A 25,516-nucleotide genomic window follows, 5' to 3' on the forward strand; every position below is an offset into this window, starting at 1 on the left:
CAAAAAATGTGTTAATTTACTGGTTCTAAAAAATAAATAAAACACCATCATTGCCAACAGCACGGGGAAACAGGCCAGAAAGGGTAGAGCCATCTGTATTGGGGACATGAATGGGGTAGTTTTAAAAAAAAGTGGGTATTTTAGGGCAGTGCTTCGCAGAACTCAAAAGTCTAGAATTTCTTACCAACTATGAATAAAATTTTTTTTTAAAAAAGGGAAATAATTTATTAAAAATCTCCATTTGAAAGTTTCCATTTACAATCCACAGGATCTAACGGCTTCACCTTTAACACTGTGGTTTTCAACCGTAGTAACATTTTTGAAAAATATTTTTGTTTGTTCGGAATCAACATTTTACGGTGTTTGCCGGATGGTAGAAATGACACAATCTGTGTTTTCCACTCTGATGTTGTTCTCAATATGTAACAGGCGGTCTGTTTCTGAGCTAAATATGTGAATTGACGATGCGAGTACGTAAAACGCTGAGCAGATTCCGGCCTGGGAAAGCAATTATAAAGTCAGAGCCTTGGAGGAGGCATTCTCCTCCATCTGTAAGCAATGTTGTCTTACGGCCAAGAAAAAATCAAGAAGATTAGGTCTATGTGAAAGTCAGTAAAGACACAGAGGCAGCGCGGGCAGGGACAATGTGGCTGATTCATGTGCCGTGGCCCACCGTAGCCGTAACTTCAGGTTCTGGTTTCCTAGGTAACTAAAAGTGCATATTATTTGAGATATAAAATATAACAGCTCTACTGACTGGGAATGTACAGCTAAAGAGTAATTGATTTTCCATGAAACTCTGGATTATCTTGTCTATTGTATTTCTGGAAGATGCAATGACACAAAACATATCTCGGCACAATGCTGGCGCGTTTCTGTGTATTTTCTTTTTCTCCTAATTAGATCAGTGCATGATGGTAAAGTGCGGGCTCTGCTCTTCATAGAATGTAAAATATGTAGTTCAAACTGTTTACACTGCGACATATGAGATCTGAGGAATTAAAGCGAAATCCGAGTCTTGTGGAGAGATTACTTCTGTGCCGGAAAGTAGCTTTATACAACATTTTACTATTTTATACTGTACTGTCATTTTTATTTATTTTTACAAAAAATTATATTTTATTCTCTTCTATGATATGTCTGTCTACAGTATTATCTATCTATCTATCTATCTATCTATCTATGATCTATCTATCATTTATCATCTATCTAACTATTTTATATAGTTAATAAAAAAAATCATCATATATCGGTCACTGTCAGCTTAAATTGATGAAATAATTTTCAATATAATCTATTCTATCTATCTATCTAAACTGCCTATCTACCTATCCATCTATTTTATATATTCAAGTCACTGAATTGGTCAACTGTCCCATATCGTTAAAGTCTATATCCATTGATTGACCAATCAACTAATTTTTAATGTAATCTATCTATCTATTATCTATGCCTGGCTAAATCAATCTATCCATTTTTTTTTAAACAAAATCTATTACAGGGGTTCTCCCATCTGAAACAATGGGGGCATATCGCTAGGATATGCCCCCATTGTCTGATTGGTGCAGGTCCCACACCGAGAACGAGCCAGCGCTCGACTATTTTCAGCGGCCCCATAGAAATGAATGGAGGGAGGCTGCGCATGTGCAGTGCGCCCTCCACAACTTTTGGGGCTCCCTTCTCGATAGCTCCTATCAGACAATGGGGGCATAGCCTAGCGATAGGACCCCATTGTCTCAGATGAGAAAACCCCTGTTATAGTTAGATGTAGTTTAAAGAATAGATAGATTGATTTAGCAAGGCATGGATGATAGATAGATAGATAGATAGATAGATGATAAATATATGATAGATATATGATAGATAGATAGATAGATAGATAGATAGATAGATAGATAGATAGATAGATAGATAGATAGATAATAGATTATTTGATTGATGATGGATAGATAGACAGATTAGATAAGATTAGTAAGGTAGATAAGTAGTTAGGTAGGTAGGTTCAAAGATAGATAGATAGATGATAGATAGATAATAGATAGATAGATAGATAGATAGATAGATAGATAGATAGATAGATAGATAATACTGTAGATATGAGATAGATATGAGATAGATAATAGATATGAGATAGATAGATAATAGATGAAAGATAGATAGATAGATAGATAGACTGATAGATATGAGAGAGATGAAATATATCATAGATAGCTAGATTATGAATTAGACTCACAGATGGATAAGGTAGATAGACAATATAGATACATAGACAGATATAGATAGATTTAGATTAGAACAATCCTTTTACAAAATATTCTAATCTCTTCTTACATTCTGCACTGAGTATACAGTATATAGATCTTACTGTACTATGAGCACCTGTCTAAAAAAAAAAGACAAAATCGATTATCAGCCCCACAGGACACTAAAGCCAATTGTCATCTGACACCTGCCGTCCAGGGACAGGATGATTGAGGACTTTGCTGCGACTTATTGCACTCTCCCTTTCAAAATATAGTCCACATGCATGCTCAGTCAGCAACTCCATCCATGCCTGCCTATGGAGGAGGTGGCCGTTGGCCAAGACTCTCTTGCAGTGTATGTATAGCCTGCACGGGACCGACTTGAATACACGTATCTTGTGCACAGTGATATGGAATGCGTTGGCACAATATCCTGTGAATGGCCGCTCGACCTCGCTGTATTTATTCACACCTACTGTCCTTAGATCACAGCGCCTTTGACAACTAAATGAGTAAAATCCCGAAGTCCACCCTTCTCTCTATTGCTCTGGATATAATTGCTTGTTACAGAAGAATAAAAATGCTGAACCCTATGGTTTTAAGTCAGCTTTTGCTCTTTTTTTGCAGTATATTACTTTGTAGAAATCCGTTATGATGAAGCCCTACAGCCATTTGTAATGTACTTTTCGCAGCATTTTGCGCCTTTCGGTTGGAATGTATACAATATAATTCCTTTGCAGGTGCAAGTAGAGGTGGCCCCTTGTGTGACCGATGCATCTAATCGTGTTTCCCTACTCCACAATTATTCTACTTGATGGATGTGCTGAAATGTAATTCTTCAGTGGCCGTCGGGGGAGTTGAAAGGGGGTGAGAAGGTCACAGATGTGAACACTATACAAAATGCATTACAGTAAAGGGATTAAATGCATCCCTATGTATACAACAAACACACATTTCCTACAGCACTGCGATTCAGATTAATTATCTTCATTATGTCTCTGGAAATATAGGAAAAAGCAGATAGCTGACGGAAATGCTCATAGTCCAACAAAATGAGCAGACCCAACAAGCTCACGGCATCTTCCTTATGAGCAAAAGACGTCTGCAATAGAACAAATGCATTGTGGGAGGGTAACCTCTTCCTGACTCTTCACATAAATCCAGTGGTTGTCACATTTGGACCTACATCTGGTACTTGTGCATTTGCAGGCATAAGACTTATGCCAGTATTCCTGGCATAGAAGGACAGCAATCAGTGCCAACCGGGGCTACCCAAGTGGTGGTAATGATCGGACGAACTTCTATTTCTGAGGTGGATACCAGGGTTGGACTGGGATTTCTGGGATCTACCAAAAGAGATTATTCTTAAGGTCCTAACCACATATAATCAAAATTTTTAATGGGTTTTGAATCAAAGAAATAGACCCCAGTGGCAAGTAATTGGCTCCAAAGGTAGACATTTTATTTCCTCCTGGATGTTTGGGGCCCATTATAATATCAGAGCTTGGGCCCACCGCAGGATCTTCTGGTACCTTGGTGGGACAGTCCGACCCTGGTTGATAGTATGGTTGTTGATAATGACCTGGGGTCCTATGGTGCACCGGTAGAGAAGGAGGACACAGCAGAAAGTGGATATTGCTGATGCCAAAACTCCTGGGGCACTGGGTAAAAAACTAAGGGGGAGTACCTCTGATGTTAGCGATGCCTTTGGCTGTTAGTATGGAGATTTAGGTGATGATCAAAAAGATCAGGTTGACTTGGGTCCTAGAGGTAGAGCTGCAGGTAGGCTTTCCTTCATGCGGGGCAGTTCACTGCCCTCATTCTATATCTAAATACTCTGGCCCAGTACTGCAGCTTGCTGGTGCCTCCCATTATACTGGCTGTTGCAGCAGAAATATATGGCCAGAATTGGCTTTCCCATGGCTGATCACTGAAGGTTGGGGAAGCTGGATACGCTCAGTTTTGAAAAGGACTTGTTTTTAAGTGCCTTCATACTAATTAACATCAAAGTCACCAGTACAATACGTAACATACACCATAACAAGATGTACAATACATTTATTAGCATAATTATTTGCTTGTACAATTTGTAAAAATAACTTTATATAAAATAAATGACACTTTTTAGTTTCCCTTAAAATGTAAAAAAAATATGTAAATGTACCTATATCCAAAAGAACATTTTGTCTCGAAGGAGGCAAATTATCAGTAACAGAATTAGGTTAAGAAAACTTTCTACAGCCTTAATGACTTTCGCATCGGCATTATTTAATCCCGTTATAACGGAATTCTAGGACGGAATGCAAAACGGAAGAAAAAGAAAGAAAGAAAGAAAGAATAGGTAGATAACTACAGACTAACCAAAGATGACTGCTTATCCGGAGAACATATGAACTTTTTTAATCAGTATGAAATGTTGTGCAACTAAATGTATACATAGGTTAATTCCATTAGGCAGAAGATTTAATAATTAAGTGTTTGGCAGAGGACAGGAAGTATCTCTGGTCATAACTACATGACTTTAAAATGAGTCATTGTAAGTTCAAGACCCCTTAATTGAGCTGTAAGTGTGGGAATGTTTTTTCTCAGAGTAGTTAAAGAGTGCACAGAAGCTCCTCGATACCCTGTACTCTTTTGCATTGCATTCTGTTCTAATAAATTTCCCCTGGATGAGATAACTGTAGGCAGACTACTAACTCCCCCTGGAAAATCTCTCCCAATAGAGAAAGTGCTTTACAAAATGGGAGTAAATTTAAGAGGTTGTAAACTTTTTACTTAGAACATGCATAAAAAAATATTCCAGCTCTTCCTCCCCACATTTTCTCTTTTCCATTGATTTTATTATTCTGTTTTAACCCATTTTACAACAAAAAAAGAGAAATATAATGTATAAAGAATTTTCTCTGTGTGTCCCAGGAGACTCGTCACGTCCTAAGTCCTCCTCCTTACTGTCCCATTTCTGACTATAAAACAACTAGCTGAAGCAGAAGCCTACCTGCTGTGCCCTCTCTGCAGTAGACCCAAAAAATCAATAAGCTCCATCTCATTGGCTAATCTCCTCCCCTCAACCATTCCCCAGCCAAAAAAAAACAGAGGACTAGGAAGAGATTAACCCCTGAGCTCTCTGCGGGATTTTTCCAAGACTGTTCATTTCATGAACATGTAAAAAATGCACCAGACTGAGAAATAGGGTCAGGTATGGTTAATTTTACCATGTATGTCTAGTTTTAGAACTAAGTAGTTTAAGACGTTCTTATATACTGTATAACATATTACTGTAAGCCCTTATAGGCATATCTTTCATCAGTCAAGAAAAAGTGAAAATGTGGTGATCTACCCATAACTTTAAAAGATGCATGCTTCTTCATAAAATTTCAGCTCAAATTCTTGTGGGCCACAGGCTATTTTCTCTTACTTTTAAAAATTGGTTGGCCACAAAAAAAGTCACAAGACTTCTTTTTGAGTGGTTTACACCAAAACTGGCTTCATGGAGATTCAGCAAAGCTCTAACTGTGACAATTGTCACCTTGTCAGGCCTGTTGCTGTTTGCTTGGAACTGGGGTTGCTGTTGAATCTTCAGTTACAGGGAAAAAGTTGTGTAAAAAAAGAATGAAAAAAGTATCAAGCTAGGGGTAAAAATATAGGGGTGCGGGAGTTGATGTCCTACCTAGGCTTTGAGTCTACAGTTTCCCCAAAAATGCCTGTGTCCCATATGAGAGAGTCTTGCTGTTAAAATCACTTCATATTTGTGTGCTCTGTTACAAATTTTGCAGTGGGACCAATGAGTTCCTGATGAAGCCCCTGCATCATGTCCTCCAAAGGTCATTTCTAACCCTTTTTTTTTTAGAAAAAGCCAGATACCATATTGGATGGGTTTTAAAGGCTAAAACACCCTGGTAATTAATGTTGTGCCCTTTGCACAAGAAGTATCTTTGCAGTTCCCCAACACGTTGGTAGGGTAATGAATAGGATAGGAGTGATGGTAGTGTCACAGAGGGTGGCTGTAGTCCTCATGTCCTCAAAGTGGCTAATCCTTCTCCTAGTGCAAAGGGTGCATCTGTTATTCCCTCACACCCTGATGCTTTGGGTTCTTAAAAGCCCAGCAAATGGCTGGTGGAGTCAGTGACCAGACCCATTTGGTTGCAATAAATAAAGCTTCTCTTTACTGTGTAGATAATGAGAGGTATAGTACAAGTATATGCAGTAGGCACAGTTCTGAGGGATATCATACAGCAGGCTTTTCCCAAACGCTGTATATAGGCAGTGGATATGAGGGAAGTAGTAGTCCTCCCTGAGGCTCTCTCTTTAGATACACTTTGCAAACTTCTTTAATAATTGCAGGCATTCAGTTCTGTTCTCATTAACACTGTCTGTAATGTCCAGCCTGTGTGGCGGAGAACTGGGTGGCTAGTTTGTCTCAGAAGTGTGACAGGTGCCAGAGGCAATCAACCCTTTCCACATGCAGTAAAGTCTGTTGTCATCAATGTGTCTTAGTACAAGCACAGTCTTGTACTTTTATTTATTATATGCTCCTGAGGAAGGGGATCATATTACTCCCCGAAACGCGTCAAGCTTGCTGATTCCAATAAAGGCAACTGATGTTTCTGTGAGCCCTCCTGAGTATCTGGGACTTCATCTGTTCCATAAAAACTATAGGCGATCTTGGCGAGGGAGGAGGAATCTGCAAGTGCCTTGAGTTTATCTTGTAGATCGCCTCCTTAGTGGAATGAGTACCTCTACCATGTTGTTTTTACACTTATCACCTAATATCCAGCCCTTGTTTATGACCACAAAGTTTTCAGTTGCCTAACCATAATTTACCATATTTTCATTTTGATGCTCCATTTATTGTTCCAATTGTTCTGATTTATTTCAGGTTGGCAGCTCAGGGGACATGTCCTTTCTCAGGAGGCATGTTCTTCCTGTTGTAGTCCTTTCCCTGTAACTGACACAGTATCTAACAGAAGATAGTGTTGGTGGCAGTTGAATTTAAACTGAGCATGTGCAACCACCACAGTGAGGTAGACAGAGACATATGGAAAAGAACAAACAGCAGGTGGCGCTGTACAAATACCTTTTAAAGGATAGTTCAGTGGCTATACAAAATTTTTATTAAATGCAATTAAAAAAGTATTCAAATCCAGGTGCTGGTTTGAAAAATGTAGATTAATTTTCATGGCACAACCCTAATAAAATGTAATTCTGCCCCATAAAATCCTTTGCTTACTTCTTTTTCATTTTTTCCCCCTTTACCTATACAATGGGGCAATTTAATAATTCAGCCCCTGCAGATCAGACACATATCCCTTATTCTATGCAAACGGGGGACATTTATTAAATCTGTGTGGCAGTTTTATGGCATACAAATGTCACAAGTGATGTCGCCTGCAACATTTTGTGCATTTTTTTGCAGCTTCTGATGAAATTTTGTGACTTTTGATGAGCCTCACCACTTTAAGTAGAGAGGTGAAAAGTTGGTTGAGATTACAGATTAGAGCACTTTTATGTCTCATTTATGATGTGCAACTTTTAAAAAGTTGCAAAAAGTCTTATCTCCTCACCAGACAACACCATGGTGTACTTTCATTGACAGTGGTAAAGCCACATCACACTTGGGCCAAATCTAATAAAACCCAGCGTCGTCTTCAGAAATTTGGGACAGGTGCCCAAAGCAACTCCAGCTTTTTATATGAACATAGATTGCTGTATGTTGCCTATCTTTATGTAGTGCAGTCTACTGTACCACCCTACTGTACATAGGTGATAGTTGGAGGTCGGTGCTGCCAGTGTCGTCTAAGCCTCACTAGAATGGGTTGCCAGCCCCTGGGAGGTAAGTAATAATGTTGGAAAGGACGGGGCCCATGTGGCGATCAACACCCTCTGTGTAGACAGTTTGTCCGGGCAACTAAACTACCAGGCAGATAAGGATTTGAACTTCTATTTTTTAGGATGACATGTCATCCTTGAATAAATAGAAGTTCAAATCCTTATGTAAAAGAGAAATAGGGGACGGCTCACCTCTGATTTTATGATGGAAAGGTGCACCAAACTGATGTTGTACCCAATCACCAAAAAACAAATGTATAGAAAATAGAATAGGCACTCTTATATCTGGTTCAGTAGGTAGGCAATACGACTCAAACAATGTGATATACTGAGTAGATTTATTGATAGCAGTATATAACAGTATGCAATTGATAATGAAAACCTAATACTTCAATACTCAAATTGAATAAATAAAACACACTTAAAATTGATATATAAAATGCACATAAGACGATCCACTGTTATAGCTAGTGGACAGCTAGAGGTCCAGTCCAATGATAGGGGGGACACGATGTTAGTCCACTATCTGAAGCAGCGGCTAGCAGCAAGTGAACTACCAGAGGACCATGTGAATAAATATATGTGCAAATAAATGTTCAAATGAATAAAAAATTCCTAAAGTGACGTGTTGAAACTAGTGACTAAGTGGCCAGTATATAAAAGTGACAAGGTATATAGAATCAAACATATGATGAAAACACTAAAAGTGAATTAGTATATAATCGATATAAATAAATAAGTAAGTGTCTCTGGTAAATTAATATAATTGCTAACTCCCGCTTGTAATGGTGTTCCACAAGAATATCACTATCAATTAAAAAGCGTGTGGTCTGGATCGCTGTTTCATCCACATAGTTGTCCGCAAATAGAATGTATTAAAGCAGGCAGGCTGTATCTATAAACGGCCACGGCAATAGTATGGATGTATCCAATGGTATGGCAATTCAATAGAGCAATAATGTCAGTGTGGCAAACAATGTAACGGAATATCTGGACAGCAGTGCGTATATATCCAGCTATATTGTGTCAATCCACATGTGTCGGAGCTGCTAGCTTTTACTCACATATATTCCCACCGTGGCGTCCCACGAGGTATAAGTTCGGGTAAGCTTGTTTCTCTATAGCGCAACTGCGCTTAGACGCTTGTAATGCTGTCTCTCTCCGGCTGTGAATACAAATGCTGGCTATGTCGCAATAGCAGTCCACGTCCGGTTTCCTTGGTTGAAATCAGTGTTCCACCTGTCTAGCTCAGTGCTAGTGCCGGAACATCAGATGCATCAATCAATTTTGATGGCTCCAAGTAGCTTCGCAGTTCAGTTTTCTTTCAGAGCTGCATTCCTGGCGTCCTTAAGAAAGCGCTTTCTCAATATCAAATTATTACCGGTATGTTGTCAGGTCCAAATGTCCTTTGCCAGACGCGTTTCAAAGGCTTCCTGCCTTCTTCCTCAGTGGCTCACTGATGAGCCACTGAGGAAGAAGGCAGGAAGCCTTTGTAACGCGTCTGGCAAAGGACATTTGGACCTGACAACATACCGGTAATAATTTGATATTGAGAAAGCGCTTTCTTAAGGACGCCAGGAATGCAGCTCTGAAAGAAAACTGAACTGCGAAGCTACTTGGAGCCATCAAAATTGATTGATGCATCTGATGTTCCGGCACTAGCACTGAGCTAGACAGGTGGAACACTGATTTCAACCAAGGAAACCGGACGTGGACTGCTATTGCGACATAGCCAGCATTTGTATTCACAGCCGGAGAGAGACAGCATTACAAGCGTCTAAGCGCAGTTGCGCTATAGAGAAACAAGCTTACCCGAACTTATACCTCGTGGGACGCCACGGTGGGAATATATGTGAGTAAAAGCTAGCAGCTCCGACACATGTGGATTGACACAATATAGCTGGATATATACGCACTGCTGTCCAGATATTCCGTTACATTGTTTGCCACACTGACATTATTGCTCTATTGAATTGCCATACCATTGGATACATCCATACTATTGCCGTGGCCGTTTATAGATACAGCCTGCCTGCTTTAATACATTCTATTTGCGGACAACTATGTGGATGAAACAGCGATCCAGACCACACGCTTTTTAATTGATAGTGATATTCTTGTGGAACACCATTACAAGCGGGAGTTAGCAATTATATTAATTTACCAGAGATACTTACTTATTTATTTATATCGATTATATACTAATTCACTTTTAGTGTTTTCATCATATGTTTGATTCTATATACCTTGTCACTTTTATATACTGGCCACTTAGTCACTAGTTTCAACACGTCACTTTAGGAATTTTTTATTCATTTGAACATTTATTTGCACATATATTTATTCACATGGTCCTCTGGTAGTTCACTTGCTGCTAGCCGCTGCTTCAGATAGTGGACTAACATCGTGTCCCCCCTATCATTGGACTGGACCTCTAGCTGTCCACTAGCTATAACAGTGGATCGTCTTATGTGCATTTTATATATCAATTTTAAGTGTGTTTTATTTATTCAATTTGAGTATTGAAGTATTAGGTTTTCATTATCAATTGCATACTGTTATATACTGCTATCAATAAATCTACTCAGTATATCACATTGTTTGAGTCGTATTGCCTACCTACTGAACCAGATATAAGAGTGCCTATTCTATTTTCTATTCAAATCCTTATATGCCTGGTTGTTTAGTTGCGCCAACAAAGTGTCTCCACAGAGGGTGTGAATCTCCACGTGGGCCCCATCCTCTCCAACATTATGTTGCTGCTAGGACATTTATTATGTGATTTAGACCTCTTGCACACAAAAGGTTTTTTTTTCCGTTTCCGTTCCATTTTTTGCGTTCCGTATGCGGACTGTATATGGAACCATTCATTTCAATTGATCCGCAAAAAAAAACGAAGGTACTCCAAATGCCTTCCGTTTCCGTATTTCCGTTTTTCCGTTCCGTTCAATGATAGAACATGTCCTATTATTGTCCGCATAACGGACAAGGATAGTACTGTTCTATTAGGGGCCAGCTGTTCCGTTCCGCAAAAAACATAATGCACACGGACGTCATCTGAATTTTTTTGCGGATCCGTTTTTTGCGGACTGCCAAATACAGAAAAAGCCATACGGTCGTGTGCAAGAGGCTTTACACCACAGTAGGGGCATGAAAAAGTTGCACATTTTGTTACACGGCATATTTGGGGCAAAGTCTGTTGACTTTTCCCCCTTTATGCCACTTTTCAGAAGTGACGAGAAAAGAGAGCATTGCGAGGGCAGTCAGGACTTCGCAGCAAGCTTGGCACATTTTAGCTTTATTTAATAAAGAGACAATTGTACAGAAGCTGTTGTAGATTTCAGACTGTCGCACGGCAAGCAGGAGGATGCGATAAATCTTTGAGAAGCGCGAACCTCTACATAACTTTGTCACATCCTCTGGCAGCACAGGGAGAAACAACCTCCATCACCTCCATTTATTTTTCTTCTTCTCACTGTCTCACTGCCTTCTTCTTCCTCATCTCCTCCTTTATCTCACCATCTTGTTCATCGTCATCTTCATCTCTTTCCACCCATTAATTCCTCATTTTCTTCTCCTTTCCTCCACATTCAGCCAGCTTCTTAAGCTTCTTTCTCCCTGTACTCTCATCAGCTTCTTATTCCTCTTTCCTCGGGAGGACATAAACAGTTGAGTGCCCCTGTGCAAAAGAATAGTAGAACCTGATTTATCAAAACTGTGGGGTTCATCATAGTCCTTATTTTCTATGACTCTCTAGTCAAGCCTCGGTAATTCTGAGCCAAGGGAACCTTTGGTTCTTTTTTTTATTGTGGTAATCTACACCAATGATATGTCCACTAGGGATCGACCGATTATCGGTTTTACCAATATTATCGGCCGATATTGAGGATTTTGACCGTTAACGGTATCGGCATCTATTTTGCCGATATACAGATAACGTATTGGGAACACAGAACGCGCTGCTCTCAGCGCTCTCTGTGTTCCCTCCGCAGCACAGGGGAGAAGGAAGCAGTGTCTCCTCCCCCTGTGCTGCTGCTGCCGCTGCCGCCAATGAGTGGAGAGAAGATAAGAGGAGGGGCGGGGCTGTGGCCACCGCTCCACCAATGAAGATAAGTCTTTCATTAATTCATATACAGGAGGCGGGAGCTGGCTGCAGAATCACATAGCCGGCTCCCGACCTCTATGAACTATAGCTGCGATCTGCGGTAGTTAACCCCTTAGGTGCCGTGGATCGCAGCCACCGCTCATAGAGGTCGGGAGCCGGCTATGTGATTCTGCAGCCAGCTCCCGCCTCCTGTATATGAATGATTGAGAGACTTATCTTCATTGGTGGCGCAGTGCGCCCCCCCATATTAATCATTGGTGGCGCAGTGCGCCCCCCACCCCCATCCCAATAGTAAAAACATTGGTGGCGCAGTGCGCCCCCCCCCCAAGTCCCCCAGTATTAATCATTGGTGGCGCAGTGCGCCCCCCACCCCCATCCCAATAGTAAAAACATTGGTGGCGCAGTGCGCCCCCCCCAGTATTAATCATTGGTGGCAGTGGCCACAGGATCCCCTCTCCCCTCCTCCTCCGATCGGAGCCCCAGCAGTGTAAACCTGGGGCTCCGATCAGTTACCATGGCAGCCAGGACACCATTGAAGCCCTGGCTGCCATGTTCAGCTCCATGCTGCTGTGTGCACAGAGCACAGAGCAGCAGGTACAGTGTGAGCTCCTATTAACCCTGATAGAGATCTATCAGGGTGAATGAATCAAGGGTTCTAGTCCCTAAAGGGGCTAAAAGTTAGTAAAAAAAAAAACAACAAAAAAAACAACAAAAATATTAAGTATAAATAAAAAAGATTTACAAAAAAAAAATATATATACACCTTAACAATAAACATATTAATTTTCAGCAGATTTGTGTAGGAAAATTATTTTTTTCTCAAAAATAAAAATACCCAGAATATCGGTATAAATTATCGGCTATCGGCCTGAAAGTTCACAAATTATCGGTATCGGTCCTAAAAAATCTATATCGGTCGATCCCTAATGTCCACACCTCCTCCATCCCTTTTACTCTTTATTATTCTCAATTCCTCCTCTTTCTTCTTCTTCCTTTTCTTCTTTACCTTCTTCTCACCATCGTTTTCCTTCTCTAGTTGATGCTCTTTACTGTCTTCCTTTTCTACTTCTTCTAGTCAACTTTTGTCTTTCTTCTTCTTCTTCCTTTTCTTTTTCTTCATCTTCTTTTCCTTCCACTTTTTTACTTCTTCCTCCTGTTCTTTTTCATACCGGCACCCAACACAATTAAAATCTAATTTCTTGACTCCCAGAAGCCTGATTACCCGTCACCCCTTATTTTGAAGCTCTTAATAAAATAATGAAATGGCTAATGAAATGTATTTTCAACACAGCTTAATCTAATGAAATACATTTGGCATAGTAATTATATAACAATAGATTTTTGTTTACCATGCACTATATGTTTTTTCGATTAGTTTCATCTATAATTCATGTGTTTTGCTTATACGATTGCTACTGTGCGTAATAAAAATAACTGTCATGCATTCAGATAGACTGGAAGAGAATAGAAGAAATATTGCAAGCAAGGGAGAGATGTGTCAGTGAAGAAGTGGGGAAAATGTATTCCTATGTATCCTGCATGCATAGAACACCCAATTATCTAAAAGTTCTTTATTTGGAACTGGCTTTCCTAAAAATGCAAAACTCATTATTTGAATTTCTCAGTATTCCAGGAGGATATAAGTTCTATGGAGCCGAAATCGGTGGATTGATCTTGTTACATGTCCACGGCATCCATCTTGTAAGGAAATAACTCTTATGGGTTAAACTAGGTGCTATTAATAAGACTTTCTTAAAGCCACAATTGTAACATTTTCATTGTTTTAAAAGATTTATTTTAACATATCTTTATAGTGATAGGTAATATTATATATAATGTGACATGCTGCCTTGAATGTTTTCATCACTTGTCATGTTGACGGAAACTGAATGAAAACATTTAAAAAAATTAAGTGGGCATTTATCATATCTGGCATGATTTTTGGTGTGGAAATTTTGCAAGTACTGTCTCATGGGGGGATTTGAGCTACATTTTGTGACATTTTGAGAGTTGCGCCTTCCTGTGCCACTTTCAGAAATGGAGTAAAAGGATGATCTGGATTTCAGATCCTTTCACAACTTTTTAAAAAGTCACACAAAAATTGCAACTCCTTGTCAGATATCCCCCAGGCGTGCTTTCATTGAAATAGTCACATTGCACTTGCTCCAAATTTATTAATATTGTGTGCCATATTCATAAATTTGGTGCAGGTGTACATACAGTAGAAACTCCAATCTAAAAACTAATGTTAAATACACCTGCAATGATAATTTCCTCAGTGTAAAGCTGGCCATACATTATTTTTGCAGGATCCGTTGACTATGTAGTGAGTATAGGGGCCTCCCAACTCTCCAATGATGAAAGATGTTTGGAGAAATAGGCATCAGGCATTTTTGATTCCAGCATGCCACCATTCTTTTGCTATAGGACATACGCTCCCCTTTCCATGTCATGCTCAGACATGGGTTTCAGTGAATAAGTTGTGGTTGACTTGGGTGTAATAGCTGTTAGGCTACTTTCACACCTGCGTTCAGGTGTCCGCTCGTGAGCTCCGTTTGAAGGAGCTCACGAGCGGTCCCGAACGCAGCCGTCCAGCCCTGATGCATTCTCAATGGAGGCGGATCCACTGAGAATGCATCCGCCTGCCAGCGCTCAGCCTCCGCTCCGCTCAGTGAGCGGACACCTGAACGCTGCTTGCAGCGTTCGGGTGTCCGCCTGGCCGTGCGGAGGCGAGCGGATCCGTCCAGACTTATAATGGAAGTCAATGGGGACGGATCCGTTTGAAGATGACACAGTATGGCTCAATTTTCAAACGGATCCGTCCCCCATTGACTTTCAATGTAAAGTCTGAACGGATCCGTTTGCATTATCATGTAGAAAGGCGGTCAGAGGGAAAGGATGGGCGGGCGGAGGGTAGGAAGTGGCAGAGGGACGCAATGAAAAGGCTGAGCAAGCAGGGCACCTACGAGTGTAATGCCGCCCCTGGGCACTTGCGAGCCCTCATTTGCATAAGTTATAAAGATCGTCTTTGATGGTTCTATAAGTCCAGGATTGATGCCATAAGTAACGTTTTTATTAAATGTAAGCATGCTAGGGAGCTATGGGAAGGGTTAAAAAAGTGAAATGCTGATGACAGACTCCCTTTAACTACATGCAGCCGGGTCTTCATTAGCATAACCACGTGGGAATGGTGGCTCAGTGGTTGACACCGTTATGTTGCAGCACAGGGGACCTGGGTTTTATTCCACCCTAGGGCAATATCTACATGCATGTTCTCCAGTGGTGCAACTTGAAGCTCCTGGCTCACAAGGCAAAATTCTATAACGTGGCCAATCATGTACTACAGATGAGAAAATTGTTTCTTAAGAATCAAGTTTAAATCTTTTCAAACAATTCTGCTTCGTCATAATCAGAACTTTTCTTGATCTTGATTTTTCAGGATCTTTCTGAGGAGTGAGCGTGAGAGGGAGAGAGAGAGAGAAAGACTTTTCCAGGCATTTACAGTACTTTTCATTCAGGTATAATTGATCCCTACCCACATCGAATCGCAATGTCGATTCGGATGAATTTAACCTGAAACTAATTTTAAAAAATTGTCTCATCTTTACCATGTACCATTTATAATGCACTTGCCTTCTTATGTTGCAGAAAGACCTCTGGTCCCGCTCAGGCATCAGTACCTGTGTACAGCTGCTACCTCTATACCCCCAATAAATACAGATAGGATGGGCTTCAATTACATTGGTCCCAGTGTTTGTGCCTGAGATAGAGCACTTGTCTGAGATTGTGAGCCTCATTAGGGACAGAAACATATGTGAACGATGGAAATCATTGTACAGTACTGCAGAATATGTTGGCAATTTGTGAGCAACAGTGAATAAATCAAATCTATAAATTGTATGAAATGTACAGGTCACTGCTTCCTGCAAGATCATTATATTCCTCTCTTGCTGCTGTCATTAATTTCATGATCTTCTTTCCATCTCATAATCCAGTAAAGAACAATAATAGTACCATACGTAAGAGCCATAGAATTACCCAATGTTCTACCCCAGTTCCACATTATTGGAATTTCACTGTTGTAAAATACAAGACAAGACCATCAAGACACTCATCACACATAACTCAATATGGTCGAGTAACTGTCTAGCGTATGCCAAAGTTTTTATGGTAGACGTTGACATCTTTTTTATTGCTGACATCTTTCTGTAGCTCAACTGCCAGTCGTCAACCCTGAAAACAAGTCATCATGACGAGGTTTATTTGTGACCAGACTTGAGTGACATCCATTGGATCTGGAGACCAAAGAGCGGCTTATTTTAGAACACCATCACTGCTGACGCCTGAAATATTCATTAAAGAGAGCCTGGTTAATAAGTAGAGCAGCATAGTCCCAATTTCCACAATTCATGTCTCCAGAATCTCGCAGTTTAAGGCTAATTACTATTTTCTGCTACCAATGAGCTAATTAATAATTTTACAGCTACTATTTGTAGTGGGGTAATTAACATTTTTGTAGCTAGTGGGTTATGCGGAAGAGCAGATTTAACACTTTAATAAGTAGCTGCAAATGAATTGTTACAATATTCATCAAATGGACAATTAACTATTCCTTGTCAAGTGCTTGCACAACATGTAATTGTAGACTCGAGTGCTTTTCTAAAGAACTATGCAAGTCTTATAATAATGAAAGAGAAATCACAGAGAAATTCAAATAAGACCCGAGCTATGGGTTCAGAAAAGTTTGTCAAAATAACATAAGAGCAATTAAATCGGAAATAATAAAAAAAAATGAAAGAAAGAAAACAATTATGAAATAAAAATAATGGAAAAAAAGAAAATTAACTAGCAGCAATGTCAATAAATTTTCTAAATGTATTAAAATTATTTATTTGTTTCATGTATCATGGAGGTGCAATTGGTAAGTAAAGATTATGCGTGTAGAAAATTAAAAAAATCGTTTGGCTTCATATAAATAGTCACATAAAAAAATTCTAATGAAAATTGGATTTAAATATATATATATATATATATATATTTTAGGCAATTATATACTTTCACTAATGAAACATTTCCTTTACACATAGATAAAAAAATGTTTCTATTAGTCCATGTTTTTTCTTAACCCTTTAAGATTAGGGCTACACGGTGACATGTGTTGTGCGTCATCTTATCGCAGAAAAGTCACGTGACTATTTTTATAATGCCGCACTGCGACATTAGAAATGCTGCGACTGCGATGCGACAGTCACAAAAATTCATCAAAGTTGAATTTTTTTGCAACTGTCGCATCGGAGTTGCAGCATGTTGCATGTCATTACAAAAAATGTTGCGTGACATTGGTGCACATGCTGCAGTGTAGCTGTACCCACTTTGTCATGCGACTTATTGTCACGCGACACATGTCGACGTGTAGCCCTAGCCTAAGGGTGGTTTCATGAAAGATTTTTTTTTCAAAAAACACTGTATTTTTTTCTTTTCTGCAATTAAAAAAACATTGAGGTCAGATGTTAGCCTCAGTCAATAATATAATATAAAGTGCACTGCAAATAGTGAAATATTTTGTGGTATTTTTGCTCTTTACTACTTTTTTATTCAAGTCACATCATGCTCTACATGTGGCCTTTTCTCTTGTCTTTTCCAAAAAACTTATGGGCATTAAAAATGTATGAAAAACTGTAGATAAAAAATGCCACCCAAAAATGTTTGTAAAAAGCACATGACATGGTGCGTGGAGTTTAAAAACGGGGTTGTCTCAGCCTAGACAACCCCCTAAAGCTTTATTACATTTATTTTTCTGAGATTTTACAAGTTTTATAAAGAAGTCATTGGGAAAAAAAACTGCAGAAAAAATACCTTACCCGGGAGAATAAAAAAATAAAATAAAAAAAGCTATTGACCTCCAAAACACCACAAAAATGCCATATAACAAATTATATGTAGTACATTTATATTGACCTTTAGGGCTTTAATGTAATTTCTGACCACACAAAATATATTAACCCATTATAAAAAATAAAAAAAATATTTGTTAATATCACCTAAAAACAGCCATGGTGGCACCTGGGGCCCCAAATGATTGATTGGTTTGTGTACCCCAGAGCTGTATGTCGTGAGCTCATAAGCCCCCCCAAATGGTGGCTGGAGGTAGCAAGAACTTTTTTTTTTATATAACTAAACCTATGCAGGGGATTTGGAGAAGTGCATCAGAAAAATGGAGCTCTGACCCCTGTGACGTTCTATTCAAGGGAATCTGTGACCAGGAACCTCACTGTTACACCAGCTGAATGTAATGATACCTTTCACTTCACCCTCAGTAGCTTAATTATGGATAAAAAGTTCCTTAAATCCATATTTAAATGAGCTTCTAAGTGCACTCAGGGTTGGCCAAAAACAATTCTACGGAGGATGCAAAAATGTAGCACACAACGTTCTTGTATCCTGCACAGACCAGTAAAAAAACATATACGTAAATATGCAAGTCTATGGTGAACGGATGCCACTGTACGGCATCAGCCTGAGGCTTCCGTTTAACGTATACCATAATTTTTTGTACACATTAAACGGATGGGAAAAATGTGATGTGAACCCAGCCTAAAAGGTTCTGATATAGGATTAAAAAAACAAACAAAATTTATTATAATAAATGGCAACAGGAGGCAAATGCCAAGTGCAATTTTCCAATACACAAATTATCATCTAAAAATAAAAAATTCAATTCTGCCTAAACTTCTTTCACTGCAGGATTCAAGGTCGTGTCCTTTTCTCCCGCAACAGAGGCCAGATCTGGGATTTTACAGGGCTTTTCTCTACTGAAGGCCTGGAAATCCAGCCTTCGGAGGGAAAAATGTTATTGAGAAACCTCCCACCCCTTATAGGCCCGTTTTGACAGGAAATCTTTCAGAGGCAGCAACACTGATGCGTCCTGAGATTTCATCTGTCTATTCTTGCTTGAGGAAATGCTGAGCCAGTCTTCCTATTAGGCAAAATACGCGGAGTACGAAAATCCTTCTAACAATCATCTTTTGGTCTGCTCTTACCATGACAGCTTTCTGTCTGCTCCTCTGTCAGACAGGACCCGAGAACGAGCCTTCGACGAGAGCTGCAGCATTTCCCAGACATTGACGGGACTTAGAAGGATGCGTTATTTAACCAGTGCCCAAGTTATCGCCGGCAACACGCTTTGCATTGACGAGCCTTATCCCAATGTGCAGAGATATGATAAATGCATTAATAGCCCGACTCTCATAAAAGGAAGAATGTGAAATGTCTTTCCAATTCTTTCCTGATTGGCCTGGAATCCTCCTGACTCAGTAGTCCCATCATCCTGGCAGATGCCATACCTAACACATAACTTCAGGAGCACAATTGCCAGCTTGCAGTAATTTCTGCAGGTGTCTAAACAGATGTACTTTCGGAGACGGCAGAAATACATTTGGGTTCTTGTGATATTAATATTTACGTTTACTTCTACACATGTTTTCTCCCTGGAAAATGACTTTTATCATAAACTGGCAGAAATGTAGGAAAATGTGACAGTTTCGAGTCCCGGCTCATCGACCATAGACATCACGTTAAGAATTGTATTTTTATCAACAGAATGTTCATCTTGGGGCTCAAATATTAACCCCTTAAAGGGGTTATCCTATGGAAAATGTTAAAAAGTTTAAATCAGACATCATATGGTGTGTGGCCACTCACTGAGGCCATCTGGCACCAGGAGAGAGATAGTGTGTGGACTCTCATTGCAGTCCTTGGTGACCATGTGGCGCCAGGGGTGGTGTGGAGTGGGCCCGGCATGCATGCTGGTAACTGCTTTCCCTGGATGCAATGGAGGCCATTTTGGCACCGAAAATGACGGAAATTCAGGCGGATCCAGCATGTAAGTGGAACCTACACTTTCTGAATTTTATGATAGCCGCTATGGCACATAACAGGTATATTTAGTGTTAGGAACCCGTCTAACTAGAGATTGCCTTGACGTTCGGCAGGCGGGCTCAAATAATTTTGTACAAAATGATTTGCTAAGTATCTCTAACTTATTAGTTCAGCATTTGCTATTAGGATGCAATTTTGTACTTTATTTGGTTTGCAGAGAGCTGTTGCATTGCTTATTTTGTTTAACCACCTCCGGACCGCCTAACGCAGGATCGCGTTCCGGAGGTGGCAGCGCTGCGCACAGTCACGCATATACGCGTCATCTCGCGAGACGCGAGACTTCATGTGAACGCGCGCACACAGGCGCGCGCGCTCACAGGAACGGAAGGTAAGAGAGTTGATCTCCAGCCTGCCAGCGGCGATCGTTCGCTGGCAGGCTGGAGATGTGTTTTTTTTAACCCCTAACAGGTATATTAGACGCTGTTTTGATAACAGCGTCTAATATACCTGCTACCTGGTCCTCTGGTGGTCCCATTTGTTTGGATCGACCACCAGAGGACACAGGTAGCTCAGTAAAGTCCCACCAAGCACCACTACACTACACTACACCCCCCCCCGTCACTTATTAACCCCTTATTAGCCCCTGATCACCCCTAATCACCCCTGATCACCCCATATAAACTCCCTGATCACCCCCCTGTCATTGATTACCCCCCTGTCATTGATCAACCCCCTGTAAAGCTCCATTCAGACGTCCGCATGATTTTTACGGATCCACTGATAGATGGATCGGATCCGCAAAACGCATCCGGACGTCTGAATGAAGCCTTACAGGGGCGTGATCAATGACTGTGGTGATCACCCCATATAGACTCCCTGATCACCCCCCAGTCATTGATTACCCCCCTGTCATTGATTACCCCCCTGTAAAGCTCCATTCAGATGTCCGCATGATTTTTACGGATGCACTGATACATGGATCGGATCCGCAAAACGCATCCGGTCGTCTGAATGAAGCCTTACAGGGGCATGATCAATGACTGTGGTGATCACCCCCCTGTCATTGATTACCCCCCTGTAAAGCTCCATTCAGATGTCCGCATGATTTTTACGGATGCACTGATACATGGATCGGATCCGCAAAACGCATCCGGTCGTCTGAATGAAGCCTTACAGGGGCATGATCAATGACTGTGGTGATCACCCCCCTGTCATTGATCACCCCCCTGTAAAGCTCCATTCAGATGTCCGCATGATTTTTACGGATGCACTGATAGATGGATCGGATCCGCAAAACGCATCCGGACGTCTGAATGAAGCCTTACAGGGGCATGATCAATGACTGTGGTGATCACCCCATATAGACTCCCTGATCACCCCCCTGTCATTGATTACCCCCCTGTCATTGATTACCCCCCTGTAAAGCTCCATTCAGATGTCCGCATGATTTTTACGGATGCACTGATAGATGGATCGGATCCGCAAAACGCATCCGGACGTCTGAATGAAGCCTTACAGGGGCGTGATCAATGACTGTGGTGATCACCCCATATAGACTCCCTGATTACCCCCCTGTCATTGATTACCCCCCTGTAAAGCTCCATTCAGATGTCCGCATGATTTTTACGGATGCACTGATAGATGGATCGGATCCGCAAAACGCATCCGGACGTCTGAATGAAGCCTTACACGGGCGTGATCAATGACTGTGGTTATCACCCCATATAGACTCCCTGATCACCCCCCTGTCATTGATCACCCCCCTGTCATTGATCACCACCCCTGTCATTGATCACCCCCCCTGTCATTGATCACCCCCCCTGTCATTGATCACCCCCCCTGTCATTGATCACCCCTCTGTAAGGCTCCATTCAGATATTTTTTTGGCCCAAGTTAGCGGAATTTTTTTTTTTTTTTCTTACAAAGTCTCATATTCCACTAACTTGTGTCAAAAAATAAAATCTCACATGAACTCACCATACCCCTCACGGAATCCAAATGCGTAAAATTTTTTAGACATTTATATTCCAGACTTCTTCTCACGCTTTAGGGCCCCTAGAATGCCAGGGCAGTATAAATACCCCACATGTGACCCCATTTCGGAAAGAAGACACCCCCAGGTATTCCGTGAGGGGCATATTGAGTCCATGAAAGATTGAAATTTTTGTCCCAAGTTAGCGGAACGGGAGACTTTGTGAGAAAAAAATTAAAAATATCAATTTCCGCTAACTTGTGCCAAAAAAAAAAAATTTCTATGAACTCGCCATGCCCCTCATTGAATACCTTGGGGTGTCTTCTTTCCAAAATGGGGTCACATGTGGGGTATTTATACTGCCCTGGCATTCTAGGGGCCCCAAAGCGTGAGAAGAAGTCTGGTATCCAAATGTCTAAAAATGCCCTCCTAAAAGGAATTTGGGCACCTTTGCGCATCTAGGCTGCAAAAAAGTGTCACACATCTGGTATCGCCGTACTCAGGAGAAGTTGGGGAATGTGTTTTGGGGTGTCATTTTACATATACCCATGCTGGGTGAGAGAAATATCTTGGTCAAATGCCAACTTTGTATAAAAAAATGGGAAAAGTTGTCTTTTGCCAAGATATTTCTCTCACCCAGCATGGGTATATGTAAAATGACACCCCAAAACACATTCCCCAACTTCTCCTGAATACGGCGATACCACATGTGTGACACTTTTTTGCAGCCTAGGTGGGCAAAGGGGCCCATATTCCAAAGAGCACCTTTCGGATTTCACAGGTCATTTACCTACTTACCACACATTAGGGCCCCTTGAAAATGCCAGGGCAGTATAACTACCCCACAAGTGACCCCATTTTGGAAAGAAGACACCCCAAGGTATTCCGTGAGGGGCATGGCGAGTTCCTAGAATTTTTTATTTTTTGTCACAAGTTAGTGGAAAATGCTTTTTTTTTTTTTTTTTTTTTTTTTTCATACAAAGTCTCATATTCCACTAACTTGTGACAAAAAATAAAAACTTCCATGAACTCACTATGCCCATCAGCGAATACCTTGGGGTCTCTTCTTTCCAAAATGGGGTCACTTGTGGGGTAGTTATACTACTGCCCTGGCATTCTAGGGGCCCAAATGTGTGGTAAGGAGTTTGAAATCAAATTCTGTAAAAAATGACCTGTGAAATCCGAAAGGTGCTCTTTTGAATATGGGCCCCTTTGCCCACCTCGGCTGCAAAAAAGTGTCACACATCTGGTATCTCCGTAATCGGGAGAAGTTGGGGAATGTGTTTTGGGGTGTCATTTTACATATACCCATGCTGGGTGAGAGAAATATCTTGGCAAAAGACAACTTTTCCCATTTTTTTATACAAAGTTGGCATTTGACCAAGATATTTATCTCACCCAGCATGGGTATATGTAAAAAGACACCCCAAAACACATTCCTCAACTTCTCCTGAATACAGAGATACCAGATGTGTGACACTTTTTTGCAGCCTAGGTGGGCAAAGGGGCCCACATTCCAAAGAGCACCTTTCGGATTTCACAGGTCATTTACCTACTTACCACACATTTGGGCCCCTAGAATGCCAGGGCAGTATAACTACCCCACAAGTGACCCCATTTTGGAAATAAGAGACCCCAAGGTATTCGCTGATGGGCATAGTGAGTTCATGGAAGTTTTTATTTTTTGTCACAAGTTTGTGGAATATGAGACTTTGTTTGAAAAAAAAAAAAAAAAAAATCATCATTTTCCACTAACTTGTGACAAAAAATAAAAAATTCTTGGAACTCGCCATGCCCCTCACGGAATACCTTGGGGTGTCTTCTTTCCAAAATGGGGTCACTTGTGGTGTAGTTATACTGCCCTGGTATTCTAGGGGCCCAAATGTGTGGTAAGGAGTTTGAAATCAAATTCAGGAAAAAATGAGGATGAAATCCGAAAGGTGCTCTTTGGAATATGGGCCCCTTTGCCCACCTAGGCTGCAAAAAAGTGTCACACATCTGGTATCCCCGTACTCAGGAGAAGTTGAGGAATGTGTTTTGGGGTGTCTTTTTACATATACCCATGCTGGGTGAGATAAATATCTTGGTCAAATGACAACTTTGTATAAAAAAATGGGAAAAGTTGTCTTTTGCCAAGATATTTCTCTCACCCAGCATGGGTATATATAAAATGACACCCCAAAACACATTCCCCACCTTCTCCTGAGTACGGAGATACCAGATGTGTGACACTTTTTTGCAGCCTAGGTGGGCAAAGGGGCCCATATTCCAAAGAGCACCTTTCGGATTTCACAGGTCATTTTTTACAGAATTTGATTTCAAACTCCTTACCACACATTTGGGCCCCTAGAATGCCAGGGCAGTATAACTACCCCACAAGTGACCCCATTTTGGAAAGAAGAGACCCCAAGGTATTCGCTGATGGGCATAGTGAGTTCATAGAACTTTTTATTTTTTGTCACAAGTTAGTGGAATATGAGACTTTGTAAGAAAAAAAAAAAAAAAAAAAAATCATCATTTTCCGCTAACTTGTGACAAAAAATAAAAAGTTCTATGAACTCACTATGCCCATCAGCGAATACCTTAGGGTGTGTACTTTCAGAAATGGGGTCATTTGTGGGGTGTTTGTACTGTCTGGCCATTGTAGAACCTCAGGAAACATGACAGGTGCTCAGAAAGTCAGAGCTGCTTCAAAAAGCGGAAATTCACATTTTTGTACCATAGTTTGTAAACGCTATAACTTTTACCCAAACCATTTTTTTTTTACCCAAACATTTTTTTTTTATCAAAGACATGTAGAACTATAAATTTAGAGCAAAATTTCTATATGGATGTCGTTTTTTTTTGCAAAATTTTACAACTGAAAGTGAAAAATGTCATTTTTTTGCAAAAAAATCGTTAAATTTCGATTAATAACAAAAAAAGTAAAAATGTCAGCAGCAATGAAATACCACCAAATGAAAGCTCTATTAGTGAGAAGAAAAGGAGGTAAAATTCATTTGGGTGGTAAGTTGCATGACCGAGCAATAAACGGTGAAAGTAGTGTAGGTCAGAAGTGTAAAAAGTGGCCTGGTCTTTCAGGGTGTTTAAGCACTGGGGGCTGAGGTGGTTAACAGTCTTGTTCTCAGTCATAGCAACGTGCCCCTGCGCACTGGGATGTGCTGACTGACCCCCTTTTCTTCGCAGACATCATATGGTACATGACAACAAAGCTAGAACCAGCCCTGGACCTCACATGGATCCAGAGATCTCCCGGTTCGTTGCTCCAATTGTTCTTCTAGATTTATGTCAAGCTGACAGCTCAGAGGATGTGTCCATTTTAAGGGGTGCGTCCTTTAGGGCTCATGCACAAGGCCAATCGGCTGTGACCGTATTGTGGCCCGCAAACAGCTTGAATAGGTCCGCAATCCGGAAGGTCCGGTGCGGAACAGAGGCACGGAACCCCACGGAACCACCATGGAGTGCTTCCGTGGGGTTTCTCTCTGTGCCTCC

The 25,516-nt window shown here is 40.8% G+C and overlaps 1 long non-coding RNA gene across 1 annotated transcript; it reads left to right on the top strand.

Moving 5' to 3' along the window:
- Positions 1-621: 621 nt before the first annotated feature.
- On the top strand, positions 622-16,383 carry LOC120979711. Its single transcript, XR_005774366.1, has 3 exons — positions 622-705; positions 15,614-15,692; positions 15,823-16,383. It is a non-coding gene; the product is annotated as an uncharacterized LOC120979711 (long non-coding RNA).
- Positions 16,384-25,516: the final 9,133 nt, after the last annotated feature.

Source organism: Bufo bufo, chromosome 9 (assembly GCF_905171765.1).
Source record: "Bufo bufo chromosome 9, aBufBuf1.1, whole genome shotgun sequence".
Taxonomy (NCBI): domain Eukaryota; kingdom Metazoa; phylum Chordata; class Amphibia; order Anura; family Bufonidae; genus Bufo; species Bufo bufo.